The sequence below is a fragment of the Ambystoma mexicanum genome, chromosome 11, assembly GCF_040938575.1.
Source record: "Ambystoma mexicanum isolate Mex_15411 chromosome 11, UKY_AmexF1_1, whole genome shotgun sequence".
Classification (NCBI taxonomy): Eukaryota; Metazoa; Chordata; class Amphibia; order Caudata; family Ambystomatidae; genus Ambystoma; species Ambystoma mexicanum.
The window spans coordinates 212,041,096-212,055,972 of NC_090934.1; the positions used below are offsets into that span (position 1 = coordinate 212,041,096).

The window sequence follows — 14,877 nt, forward strand, 5'->3', positions numbered from 1 at the left end:
GACCGGCGGAGAAGGAATCAGCGAGAAGCCATTCTAAGGAGTCTTCGTCGAAGAAAGCCTCGTCATCCCCCTCTTCGATGAAGACAGACAGAAAAGAAAAATCAAAATCCTCCTCGGGCAATCATCATAGATCGACCTCGAGTCGAGATGCAGAGAAGCGTAGGTCGAGTTCGGAAAAGGCGGGAACGCCTCAAGGACCTGCACGACCACCAGCGTCGTCGACGGCAGGGCAGTCATCGACCACTTCTCTGCCACTGACACAAGTGGTCTCAACCGTTCTTGGACCGCAGACGGTAACAACGACGTCAACGACGGGGCCAGCTTTAGCTTCGTCAACGGAGATCCCGCAAGAGGCCTGGCGACCTGAGGTATACGACCCAGTTTTGCCGGAGACACTACTGCAGCAAGAGGCCTTGTCTGTGGCCTCGGGAGATGAGGATGTGAGAGTAGCTGGCCCTGCAGACCTCTCTGGTTACGAGGGATTACCAGGCCTCTCTACGGGAGCATTCCGGGGGTCTACCCCTCTTTTCAATCCGCAGTCACACTTGTCGCTGGAGGTCTTATCCACGTTGCAAACGTTGCTGAAGACACTGGACGAGAGACTACCTCAAACCCGTCCAGCTAGGTCAGCCATCGACGATCCGGGCCCGTCTCGTCGGCCACCTCCGTCAACCCCCACGGCAGTGCCTGCGGATGGAGACCTCTCGGCTCCACGCCACGAGGAAGGAGAGATGATAGATTCGGACTCGGACAGTAGAGCCTTATCGGATGTCTCGCTTTCCCCCTCTAGGGATCCAACCTGGGAATCTGAAGCGGAATTAGAAACCCTGAAAAGCTCGGCTCGGCCGTCTCCCCCGGACGGCATTGGGTCATTTCACACCATGATGGCCAAGGCTTGTACAGAATTCGGGCTGGCCCAGGAAGAGGAGAAAAAGGACCGTTTTCTTTTTGACCAAATGGGAAAGAGAAGGTCTGTGTTTCAGTACCCATCCTGGATCATGTGTGGCAGGAGGGGTTACAGACCATGCGCCACCCTTTCTCGGAACCGGCGATAAAATGTCATCTGGAGAAAAAATTCAAGGCCCCAGAGGCTACCCCCAAGTATGTCTCCTCCCAACCAACTCCTGACTCAGAGGTGTCGGCAGCAGCGGCGAGAAAGGCAAGGACCAAGCACAAGTGCACAACCCCCCTCGGAAAGTGATGCCAGAAGACAGGATGCTTTCGGCAAAAAAGTGCTGTCAGTAGGTGCTACCACAGTGAAAGCAGCCAATTCTCTGGCCATAGTAGCCAGATATGACAGGGAGATGTGGCATCGACTGGCTCCTTTGCTGGAGCATCTTCGGGAAGAACATCGTAAGGTGGCGATGTTACTGGTCAGGGAAGGTGAAGAGGCCTCCAATCATGCCATAAACATTGCGGTGGACCTCGCGGAATCTGGGTTTAAACAGGTGAATAACGGTGTGGTTCTCCCAAGGCAAGCATGGCTGAAATGCACCAACTTTCGACCGGAGGTGCAATACAAGGTGCTAGATATGCCTTTTGAGGGAGACCTTCTGTTCGGCGAGAAGGTGGACAAGGCCCTGAAGGGCATGAAAGAGGACTCGGACACGGCGCGTTCCTTGGGGGCCCTCCAAAGTGGTCGAGGTTTCCGGTCTTTTCGTCCCTTTAGGGGAGCATCGGGAAATTCCAGATTCTCAGCATCGAGAGACAGATCCTTCAGTAGGCCAGCATACCCCTCCCAGGGATACAGATGGGTTTCTCAAGCGGCATAACAACGCCGGGACTACCAAGCCCCCAACAAGAGAACAGGTTACTCGTCGACGAGGGATAAACAGACCAAGGACCAGCGAAGCAGGGCATTGGAACGTTCTGGGAGGCAGGGTATCGTGCTACATCAACGAATGGGAGCAAATAACGGATCAATGGGTGTTGGACACTGTAAGATACGGACATTCCCTGCAATTCAAAAGCAACCCTCTGCACATACCACCAGCGTTTGTAACTCAACCCCATCTGAGCGTGTTGCAGCAGGAAGTAGCACTTGTGCTACAAAAAGGTGCTATAGAATTGGTTCCGTCATCACAGAAGGGTCAAGGGGTTTATTCCCGATACTTTGTGGTGAAAAAAACGAACGGAAAGTGGCTTCCCATTCTAGGCCTGCGCGATCTAAGCAAAATGTTGAAAAGCCTAAAATTCAAGATGCTCACGTTCCAGGAAGTGATCTGGTCAGTTCAAGAAGGGGACTTTCTGGCGTCTCTGGACCTACAGGACACGTACTTCCACATACCGATGTGTCGGCGACACAAAAAGTTCCTAAGGTTTGTGGTAGGGCGGACTCACTACCAGTTCACAGTACTTCCTTTTGGGCTGAAATCCTCTCCCAGAACATTCACGAAATGTTTGGCCCCGGTGGCAGCCTGGCTGAAAAGGCAATGCCATCATGTATAACCGTATCTCGACGACTGGTTGGTGAGGGGGTCCTCCCCTATGTCGACTCACGCAAGTTTGCAGGCCACCATGCACCTCTTTCAACGGCTGGGGTTTGCGGTAAACTTCGAGAAATCCTCGTTAACGCCATCGAGAAGCTTGGTGTTCCTGGGTGCACCGCTTGAGACCCAGTCAGGGTTAGTGAAACCATCCCTCGACAGAATCAACAAACTCAATCGATTGGCAGGTCAGCTGAAAATCAATACCAGACTGTCAGTGAGAAAATGTCAATTCTGGGCGCTATGGCGTCCTGCATTCCTCTGGTGGGCAACTGCCGCCTGTTCATGAGGCTGGTTCAGGAGTTTCTGGTGGACGCAGGCCCAAGGGCTCTTGTCCGACAAACTGACCGTCGACGAGCTCCTACTAGCTCTTCAGTGGTGGCAGAGCTTCCAGAATCTATCCAGAGGGGTACCCCTACAGGAGCCGGAGTTTCGGCTAACCATAATGTAGGACGCGTCCCTGACAGGCTGGTGAGCACACTCTACAAATGCAAAGTAGTTGGTCTCGGAGGGAATCTCTCCTGCACATTAACATTCTGGAACTGAGAGCAGTGCGCTGGGCCCTGAAGTCGTTCCTGCCGCACATCAGAGGGTCCACAGTGAGAATATTGACAGACAACACGACGGCGATGTTTTACTTGAGGAAGCAAGGTGGCACGCGATCCAGAACCCATTCCACCGAGGCTCAGAAGGTGTGGCATTGGGCTCTGAAACACGATATATCTATCGTAGCTCATCATCTTCCGGGTGTACGGAACGAGCATGCGGACTTGCTCAGCAGAAATATGGACCAAATTCACAAATGGGAGATAGACCGCGTTCAGTTGTCGAAGGTCTTTGAGAAATGGGGACAGCCTCCGCTGGATCTCTTCGCTACGGAGAGGAACAAGAAGTGCGGAATGTATGCCAGCAGGCGGCCACAGGAAGACTCTCTGGGGGAAGCGTTCTCCTTCCCGTGGATGGACAAGTTCCTCTACGCCTTCCCACCGTTCCGTCTAATATACGGAGAACTCTGCAGTGGATACGCAGGTACAGGTGCCGGGTCATCCTAGTGGCACCGTGTTGGCCGAGGCAGCCGTGGTTTTCTGACCTCCTTCACCTGTCAGTGGATCAACCAATATCGTTCCCGAAGGTTCACAATCTCCTGTCCCGGGACGAGGGAACAGTGTGGCATCACAATCCAGACAGTCAATCTCACAGCTTGGCTCCTGACTTTTCGGAATTTGGTGCCTTGAGCATTTCGTCGGACTGTCGGAGGATCCTGCAAGCAGCGCGAGCCCCTTCCACCAACAAGTCGTACGATTGTAAGTGGAGAAGGTTCTGTACGTGGTGTCAAGGACAGATGGGAGTGCAACCTCTAAGGGTCACTCCGGAACAGCTTCTGCCGTATCTGCTACACCTACCGAAGAACAGATTATCTTTTTCATCAATTAAGGTACACCTGGCGGCCATCTCTAGATTCACCAGGAGGAGGAAGTCGTCTCCCTTGTTTAGTGACAGGTTGGTGAAACACTTCATGAGGGGTTTGTTCCGGACGTTCCCTCCGGTTGAACGTTTTTCACCAACGTGGAGCCTTAATATGGTGCTAGCAGGGTTAATGAAACCACCCTTTGAACCAATGGCCACATCGTCGATGAAGTTCTTGTCATGGAAAGTTGCCTTTCTAATAGCTATAACATCAGCTAGGCGGATCTCGGAGTTGCAAGCGTTGGTCATAGACCCTCCGTACCTAAAGGTTTTTTTAAGGACAAAGTGGTTCTGTCAACGAATCCTCGTTTCATTCCAAAAGTTCCTACGGCTTATCCTAAGCACTCATCCATTGTCCTGCCCACCTTTTTCGCGACCCGCTCATCGGCTGCGGAAAGTCCTACATACCTTGGACGTAAAGAGAGCTTTAAAATGTTACCTTCATCGGACTCTGCAATTTAGATCTACGCAACAACTCTTCGTTGCATCTGGTCCTTCGGCGAAAGGAAAAGCAATTTCAAAGCAGGGACTGGCCCGATGGGCCTCGTCGACAATTGCCTTCTGTCATTCCAAAGCGGGAAAACCGCTACAAGGGCGTCCGAGAGCTCATTCTACAAGGGCAACTTCGTTGTCAACGGCGTTGTGGGCAGGAATCCCGCTGACAGACATTTGCCAGGCGGCGGCATGGTCAGTGCCTCACACATTTACCCGCCATTACTGCCTCGAACGGCAGCATGCGGACGAGATACAAATGGGAAGAGCAGTCTTGCGCCATCTGTTTCAATAAGGTAAGACCTTTTCAAGAAGGGTCTGCTTATTTTGACATATGTATATATGGATGTATAGAAGGATGTGTGTGTGTATGTATATATGTGTATATATATATATATCTGTGCATGTAATGTTGCGTATTTTACATTGGCATCCCACATACGCGTGGTTAGCTATACATATGCTTAGGAGGGTGACGGATTGCATTCACACCTCCTCTTTTTCAGGATCACTGCTGTGCATTCTCTTCTAAGCATGTGAATCCATGAAAGATCCAATGCTGGAGAAGGGAATAGTTTCTTACCTATAACTCCATTTCTCCAGCATTGTTATCTTTCATGGATTCACATGCGCCCGCCGGCCTCCCCGGAATGCAATGGTCTTGTATATCTAGGTTTCACCCCATTCGGTTTTGGAGGGGTCGAAATCTGAAGGGAGCTGCGGGGGCGGGGCATTTATACCGCTACATCCTAGTGGGGCATGCGTGCGTTGCCCCAAAACGACATAGATGGGACACAAGTGTCAAAAGTTTTCCTATGGGAAACGGCTTTATAAGCGTACTGAGGGTTCCCAGTCTGTCGACGGGGAATATTCTAAGCATGTGAATCCATGAAAGATACCAATGCTGGAGAAATGGAGATACAGGTAAGAAACTATTCCCTTCTTTTACACTAATGAATGGGTGGTAAATCAAGTTTTTGTAGCAACTACTCTTATAGTCTGTGATTTACCCACACCTTTTTATTCGTTCTCCACACTCTAAACGGTTTAAAAGTAACTGAGAACTGAAGGACTCTGACGGTTGCTGCACGTAGCGGCAGACCAAGACGTTCCCATAAATTCACATTGACCTTCCTTTGCAATTTCACTTTTTTAAGGTAAAGGTCCAATCCTGCTTCAGAGACGTTGGCATTTCAAGAATATGGGAAAAAGAACACTATGGGCTATGAGAACAGGAAGCACTGCGATGGGTAACATTTAATTCCGAGTTGCCCGTTTCACTATCACTTCTGCTTGGACATTGTGGACACTGGAATCGATCGACCATTACTCCTCCTTTCCACTCAAGTGGAGCAGCATAAAGATGCCAGAAAAGTTCGAGAATTCTGCTGTCACTCGTAATGGTCTCCAAGACATTTACTTTGTTATAATGCACTGGTTGCTCCTGGAAACCCAGGCCACAACTTCAACACATTTCCTCTGTGGGATAAAATCCATGTTTCACAGCTTCTATGCACTAATGTTTTTTGTATTCACGATGCAAGAAAAGCAGCATTCTGTAATTTCATCTTGTGCAACTTTTTGAGTACTAGTCGTAAATTGACAATAAAGCTGATATGTTACTCTGTTTTTATACTGTGCCAAATCACCACTTTAGTGGTTTCCAGAGAATTATCTTTTGCAAGGATAAAGAAATATTCAAAGATGAGGTTGGGAAAAGCTGGAAAAGATATTGGACACAAGGGTGATGCAGGTAAGGTGGAGAATGTTTAGTGAAATGTGGGCTGCATAGCAGATTGCGTAGACTACTGTATGAGGAATGGTGCGTCTGTGGTAGGTGTATCTGTTTAACCAGGAAAGCTTTGGAAGGTTTTTGATCAGGGTAAACATTTTGCTGCAAACAACTTGCTAGCCATAAAGCTCCCCCAGCACTTATTTTCCAAATCCACACATAATACAATGTCTTACGCGCCATGAGTAAGTTATTGCTCTAGAAATATATAGTGGGAAGTGCAAATGAGGCCCGGTTTGCGAGTTGGTAAATGGTTGTGTTGACTGCATGAGGGGCTGGACTGTGCTTGTGTAATCTTGGAAGATTAGATACTTAATTGCCCTCGTTCGAGAGAGAATAATTTCCCTGTGCAAAATCCAAATGGTAATCCTGGTCTACCAAACCTGCTCCGATGGTGGACAGTGAGAATGTGGAATGCTTTTGAAAACAAAGGGTAATGAAACAGGGCTTTTTCTAAAGTAAATAATCACCTCGTGGTGTGTTAGGATTACACTGTGATTCAAGCAGTGTTAAGTCATTGATATTGACTTTGGGGACTCCTGTGATCTGGAAATGGGCATCAAATGTTTTATAGGAAGTTAATGTATCCATTTATTTTGTGTGATTTTGGTGCTTTCACATTCCCACATTGCCAGGGTGGTAACACAAGAAAGAGAAACTCAGTTTCCCAGCCCAAGTCAGCTCAAGGCTATCACTCCCCCCCCCCCCCCCCTTCTCACCTACGCAATGCAACCCAGATCGCCGCCTTTAATAAAATCACTGAAGCTAGGGACTTAATAGCAAACTCCCAAACTCGCAAAAAGACAGCAGCACTGCCGTTGAGGTGTCAGTCCACCATATAGAAACATTAAAGTTCACAGAAATTACCAGCACCTATATGATAAAGGTGCTTGCTTCTATAAAGCCTACCACCTGTGCAGAAAACATACTTCCGCCCAAAATAATATTGGACATCTTTGCTCCAATCCTGATGAAAATCATCACCTCGTTCAGAGACCGGATAGTACCAGAAGCCATAAAAAGGGTCACAGTAACGCCACATTTAATGAAACCCAACCTCGACCAAAGAGACTAACAATCTTAGGCCCATTATGAACTGTAATTTCATCCTCATGATTATGGACAGGATAGCCACTATGCAACTTCAGGCTCACATTGAAGCATCAAACTCCTTACATCACCGACCATCAGGATTCCGTCCAGCCCATACCACAGAGACGGCCATGCTGGACCTGCAAACTAAAATGCTCAGCATCATAGACCAGGGGAAGGCAGGCCTGCTTATTCTTCTTGATCTAAGTGCAGCATTTGACCTGCTGGATCACAACCTACTCAAGACTGCTCTAGAGAAAACCACCAACTGCTCAGGATAAGCGATCGTTGGATAATGTCCTTTTTAAAAAATAGGATGTCTAGGGTTTACTGGGGGGGATAAGTTCTCCTTGGAAAAAGAAATTCTATGTGGTGTCCCACAGGGGGGCAGTATTTCACCACTACTATTCAATCTTTATCTGAGATATCTCTGCTTAGTCCTCGACCATATCAACACTTTATTCACCAACTATGCTGATGATACTCAGCTGGTGATTGAACTGAGTGGGAACTTCCAGAAAGATAGCGATCAGCTTAACATGGTCTACAATACTGTAGAACAATGGATGGACGCTAATTGGATGTGCCTTAATGACAAAAAACAGAGTTTATGGTATTTGACTCCCTTTCAGCCAGAGCAAAATGACCAGCAACATACAGCTCATTTTTGATAAGACACACAAATACAAGTCTCGAGTAACATCAAAACCCTTGGAATGATGCTTGAAGCCTCCTTGGGGACTGAAGCTCAATACATTAAAAAAATGTGTGCATACCACCTTAGATTATTAAAAGCCATTAGGCCCTACCTATCAGAGGACAACTGTGCCACAATTGCAAGAGCGATCCTATTGTCACGCCTGGACTATGGCAACGCACTCATTCTGGTATCTAACCAACAATGCCTCCACAGCTTTCAGGTTGTTCAGAACAACGCTATAACTATCATTAAGCAAACAAATGAGATCTCAGCATATCAGTAGCTCCAGAAGGGAGCTACACTGGTTGAAAATCGAAGACCGCGTCCACTTTAAGGCCTTAACACTGGCGCACAGATGTATCTATGGAAATGAATGAAAAACAAAATGAAAAAAACAGCGTACCTTAAGACCAAAATACAGCTATATGTGCCCCTGTGTTCATGTCTCTGCGCCCGAAGCTTGTGACCTACTGGTGCTTTACAAATAAATAGAAAATAAAATAGTTTATTTTCTTCGTATCAGCATAGCCTGCACAAATTGGTGTATTCCCCTTCAAGAAAGCCCATAATACCACCAGACTCCCTCTCACAAATCTGTGCTGATCATCTATCTTCTCAAAACCCGTTTCACTGAAGATCATTTCCGCCTGATAGGTAAGTAAAGAACTCTTGCGGATTGTTTTTTCACATGCGAAGATTGGAATGTTTATAAGTTTTTCTTTCATGTTCAGTTGCTTTGCTGACCTTGTGCTTGTTGTTTTATATTACTTCATATTTGCAACAGCTGCAGCCTTAAGACATCTGTGTAGTTAATTGTCATTGTTGAAATCTTGAGGGGTAGTGGCCTTTACACCTGCTTTAGAATCTTAAACCAGTTTAAAGGTAATTTCTGTTAAGCTTTTGGTGGTTCAACTGTCAGGTACTCGAGTAGAATCCTGTAGAAGCTGTGGAACGCCTACAAACCCTCAGACGTCTTATCTGCACCTGCAGCACAATTCAGAATTGGCGAACTTTTCTTCCTCCCTTGGTCCCTTCCCCAGATTACCCTTTATACCTGCCTGCCGCTGCTTAATACCTGGATAATGTATTCTAAACCTTGTCTAAGTAAACCCAATGCTGTGTAACTAGGCTTTTCAATTAGTATCGCTTTCCAAATGCCCATCACTTTAGATGATTATCCCAAGTACTCTATCTCTAACCCTATGCAACTTAATGTTCAAAAGAGAGGTTCATTCTTTGAATCTTTAAGTTCTGCAGAAATGTGGGTGGCTGCCTTCTGACATTTTCTTTTGGCCGAATGCTGACCCTACATTCTGTGAGAGTAAAAGGCCCAACTTCTGGGCTTGCCCAGCCCACAACAAACCTACCATGCTGTCAGTGTGCTCCCGATGTAATGAATGCAACTCTCCTTTCAACCTTGGCACCTTCCTATTTCGCTCTCAGCCTCTGCGACTGCCTGTTCACTGGAAATTTGGTACAGTACCCAATGTCTTAGTGCAGTGGTTTCCAAACTTTTTCATACGCGGCCACCCCTGGAGGTCCAATGGTGTTTCTGCCCCTCCCCCCTGACTCGCAGCTCGGGTTTAGCTCCCCTTAGGAGGCCCAAAGGATGTCTGCGGTTGGGGGAGAGGGGCGAGGGGCAGGCTCTGTCAAAAATGCAGAGATATACTAATGCTTATGTTTTCTGTTCAAATCAGTCACCTTAAACCTTTTTTTACATTAAGAACAGTCATCTTAATCCTTTTTTAATAACTGGGGAGCCCTGGACATACTGTGGGCCCCCAGTTTAAAGGCCACATCCTTAGTGACATGATTTCAGCCTCCGCTAGTTAGAGTGTGTGTGCGTTCTGCACTCCTGGCTGCTCATCCTGGAAAGGTTATTTAAACCAAATGCATTAGCATTTGGTTTTCAACTTAAACCTTAGCTCAAACAGTACAAATCAAACAAAAGATGATTAAATTAATTACACAGTACAAAGTTTCGATCTTCATTTCACAAATAACAGATAACCACCTCGCTGGGGGCACCCATACTCGTTAGTCTACCGTTCAAACCTGAACCCCTGTTCTAAAAACAGGGTGTACCCTTTAAATCCCCTATTTAAATGGATGTTCCCTTGACTTCAGTTAACATATTAATTTAGGCTTATTTGCCCGCTATTAATTCAAAAAAGTTCTTTCACAAAGGCCAAAAAAGTGAAGCTCAACGTGGTTTATGTGCTTGACATGTCTACCCCACCACTCCTCCACCATCAAAGTTGCAAATCTATCAAAGTACTTAGCCAGCCATTTTGTTCGAAGGTATTTACAACCGGGACAGTGAAGAGTAAGATGAAGTAAAAGTTTCTCGATCATAATCACACAACCTGGACTGGTAATCCTGTGTCTCAGGTGGCGTCCTAATTTCCAGAACTTCCTTAGTTGGTTATAGATTCATCCTCACCCTCAAATTATCCCGCTTGAATTTACACAGGAATTTGGACATATAAGAAGGAAGTGAGCCCCTTGCTCTTAAATCCTTAAAGTTATTACCATGATATGATATGGCATTTGTAATGCGCCTATACACAAGTGTTTCAAGGCGCGACGAGGCAGGGAGGGGGGAACAGAGGGAAGACCGACAACGATCCTACTAGGCAAGGTGTCATTCTGATCGTGAAAGTGCCCAGATCTATGTATTAACTCTGGCCTCCAACGATTGGATCCAGTCAAGATCATACAATTTTCTTTTAACTCCCCCGCAGCGAGTCTACTGTTTTTCGCCCAATTCGGTCAAAATGTCAATACACAGTGAACTCCAGGCGGTCAATAGGGCTTCCGAAGAACTTGCCATGGCCAGACCAATTCCCGCCAAATTTCCTTCCTTCTCTTCTGCACTGCATTTCCTGAAGTGAGAGGGTTTCCTAAACTGTAATGGAATAGAGGGAAGTCTACCCTAATTCCACCCTTATTACCTGAATTGGAACACAGTTCGGTAGGCGTAACGCCCTCCTCCAAAAAAATACCGTCATGTTTTCCCTCTACTCTAGTGCAGAGAGTGAGAATGAGGTTTCAGTCCCGTCGGTCAAGATCAGTCACCTTTAGTTGAAGAAAATAGGGTCACTGGAGTCAAGGAAAATGTACAATATCTGTTCTTAATGATAATGGCTTGAGCAGCTAAATTCTTTGTCTTGCTCCGCAGTACTTTTTCTCTTTGAGTATCAGCAACACTATCATTTAGGCAAAGACCCAAATAGGTAAGTGCTGACACTTCCAGGATTTTCCCGCCATTAAGAAACCATGTCTTTGTAGCTCCCCCATTTCGTCCTTTTCCCAAAGGTTAGGATTTGTGATTTGTTCTACATACTCTTCCAGGGCACTGAACTGCCTTTGAAGGCCCACCTTGATCTGATCAAGCAGGATCAGGTCCTCTGCGTAGAGCAGTCTTCCAATTTGGACAGTTACCAGTTAAGGTGGAAAACCTCTGACATTGTCGAAGGCCTCCTCTACGGTCTGAAATAAACAAATTGAAAACAGCTGGTGCCAACGGATAACCTTGTTTTAACCCATTGAATGTTCTAATGGGATTGGTCAAGAGGCCCCTTCGGTCTAATCTCACACATATTGAGGTCTCAGAGTGTAGTCATTTCAGGGCTTCTCCTATGTCTGTCGGGCAGCCCCAATGTTCCAATTTTGACCAGACGCTGATGGTCTATGGTGTCAAAGGCTTGCAGCAAGTCAATTGAGGCCCCATAGAGTTCAGACCCATTCCTTGCCTTCACCTTTGTCTTTAGAATGTTAAGGATGAAGAGGTTGACCGCGTTCCCATGCCTTTGATAAATCCTGTTGGCCAAGGGTCCTAATGATGTGTTGATGTTGCCCAATTAGATGGGGATTTAAGAAGCAAAGATTTTACCGCTTACATCTAAAAGGGCGATGGGCCTATAATTAGCTGGCACCCCCTTATCGCCCTTTTTTAAAAAATTGGCACAATGGTTGCACTTGTCCGTGATGGCGCAGCCATTGGTCTTTTTAATATGTTCGAACCAGAGCTTGAGTTCTGAGGCCAAAAATTTCAGATCTTCTTTCAGGTGCAAATTTGTCATTCCATCTGGGCCTGATGGTCTAGAGTTGCTGGCCCTGATCTTTGACGTAGAAAAAGCCTATTTGTCACCTGCGTCCGAGAAGGTTTGAAGTTGACTCACATCGGGGCCAGCAAAAACTGATTCGAAATAGCGCTTCCATTTTTCTGCCTGTATTGAATTAAGCAGCATAGCTTTTTGAGGGGCCAGGAGATGGTTAATCAATCTCGGCTGTATTTTTTTTAGATGTGAAGCAACATGCTTTCTGCCTCTCGCTGCAACATCAGGTGCTTGTGTGCCTTAATCCAGTTCTTAAAGGCTTATTTGAGTCCTCTTGCATGTTTCCTGACGCCAATGTTTGGCTTATGGAATTTAATCTTAGCTCCTTATTCGGAACCTTTTTCCTCATGACCACTTCAGAGTCATATTTATGTCAAAAAGTAAATCTGACTTTATTCGCTGTCGAGAGTCTGGGATCAAAGGCTTTGAAAACGACTTGGTGAGTGGCCAAGAATTTTGTGGACGCATCCAATGGAGATCTTTTTTTTAAAACCTTTATTTTTGTTTTTTTCTGAAACACAATACAACTTCTCACCCACATTAGGGTGGAATTAACTGCGCCATTCCCATTCCCCACTCGTCGCACCAGCCCCCCCCGCACCTCCATCATGGTTTTCGGTATCGATGTCGACACACTCCGCAACAAGCCAGTTCCTCGTTATAGGGCACCATGGAGTGCTGGGCTTAAGTGACAACAACGTCACGGTCGATGACTAATGAGTGCTGGCAGGGGAGGCCGGGGCATCCTCGGCCTCACTCATCGGGAACAGCGTCAGTGGGCCCCATATGTCAGGAGGACAGGCGTGGAGAGGCAGCAGTTTGACAAAGTCAGCTTCAACATCCTGGCAATAAAGGATGTCTTTACGCCAGGTGGAGACTGGGGGGGGCGGGCCTCGGCCCCATGCCATGGCGACCCTTCTCCAGGCGAGTGTTAACAGTAGGCCAGCCAGTTTTCTTGTTGGCGCTGATAGCATTTTTGTCATTCCCAGTAGGGCTGCTGTGTGGGCAGGTTGAATAAGCTTCTCTGATGATTGCTCCAGTAGTATCTAGAACCTGATTCCAAAACGTGGTCAGTCTGGGACAGTCCCAAGCGAGATGGACAAAGTCGGCTGGTGCTGCCCCACATCGCTCGCATCTTGAGGGAGATTCAGGATGGTGTTTATTGGTCTTTGCTGGTGTGTGATAGGTTTGATGAAGGAAGTTAAAGTGGATTAATTTGAGGCGTGTGTTGAGTGCAATTTTTTGCGTTTGCTTCAGGATGAATGACCAGTCTTCCTCTGAGATGGTTGTACCGAGGGACCTCTCCCATCTGGTTTTTGCACGGGAGTTGTCGGAGGTTGTGTTGGTGATGATGGCTCTGTATAATTGAGACCAGCCTTCCTTCTCCTTGTGATTGTATTGCGTTATGTAGAAATTGCCAGGTCGGAGGTTGGCAAGGGAAGTCGGGTAGGAGTGCTTGGAATGTGTAGCGAGTTCTGAAATAGATAAAGATTCGAGCGCTGTGGACCCGTCTCTCATTTTCGCCTGCTCTGGAGTCAAGAAGGTATCTTCGATGAACAGGTCTCCCAGGGTATTTATATGAAGCTTTTCCACCCATTGATGGAAAACTTTCAGACGTCAGCGGGGTCCCCGGTATGAATTTGACGGGAAGGAGGGTTGAGAATCTCGATCGTACTTCACATTTTTGAGCGAGTTTCTTCCAGATTTTATACGTCGAGAATACTACATTCATGGTATTGTTGGAGACCGGGATCTGGCTGAAGATGACCGCCCTCAGTAAGTTGGGCGTCACTAGGGCTCGCTCCACCTGCACGTGGGGTCTGACTGCTTGTGTCGAGTACCAATGGCCAAGAAATTGCGCCTGTGTCGCCCAGAAGTATTTCTCCAGGTCTGGAAGGGCCAGGCCTCCGTTCGTCACTGGAAGAGTCAATATTGAATGCGCCACTCTGGCCGTTTTGCCCGCCCATAGTAAATCGAGGACCGTGCTTTTCAATTTTTTCAAGGAGGATTGCGGCAATAATAAGGAAATGTTTGTGAATAAGTACAACAGCTTAGGTAAAATCACCATCTTAACTAGGGAGGCTCTTCCCCAGAGGGTTAGCGGTAAGGTTTTCCAACGAGCCACCTTCTCCTGCAGTGATTTGGCGACTACTTCGTAGTTGTCATGGAACACTTCTTGGTGGTTCTGTGACAGTTGTATTCCTAGGTACCGGACTTTGGATGTCTTCCACGTAAGCTTGAAGTCCTCTGCGAAAGGTTTGGTCGCTGAGGTCAGTGGGAACACTATGGATTTTGACTGGTTGATTTTCAGCCCAGACGCTGTGCCAAATTTGATCACCTCTCTCATGACCAGGTTCAAATTATCCGCGGGATCTCGTACGAATAGCATGACATCGTCCGCATACAGTGAAATGATGAGTTTATGTGGGCCGATGATGAGTCATCTTTGTTGTCGCTGTTCCCGAAGGTTAGAGGCAAGTGGCTCCATTACCATGGCAAATAAAAGAGCTGATAGCGGGCAGCAACTGCCTGGTACCGAGCCGCAGATTGATGGTAGCTGACTTTGCTGACCCCACTATGATGTTGTCTTGTGGGTTGGTATATAAGAGGGATACTGGTTTAATGAAGCGTGCTCCTAGTCCCATCCTGGTGAGCACTGCGAACAGGAATGGCCACTCCACCGAATCAAATGCTTTCTCAGCATCGAGCAGGATGGCGATTGCTTGC

At 47.0% G+C, this 14,877-nt stretch overlaps 1 protein-coding gene across 2 annotated transcripts in view; it reads left to right on the top strand.

Annotated features, from left to right (window-relative positions):
- Positions 1 to 6,076, top strand: part of ZDHHC18 (zinc finger DHHC-type palmitoyltransferase 18) — a 474,560-nt gene extending 468,484 nt beyond the window's left edge. For both annotated transcript variants that reach the window (XM_069622871.1, XM_069622872.1), the window contains one exon: positions 5,603 to 6,076. The gene's annotated coding sequence lies outside the window, so the exon portion shown is untranslated. The remainder of the gene's footprint in view (positions 1 to 5,602) is intronic.
- Positions 6,077 to 14,877: the final 8,801 nt, after the last annotated feature.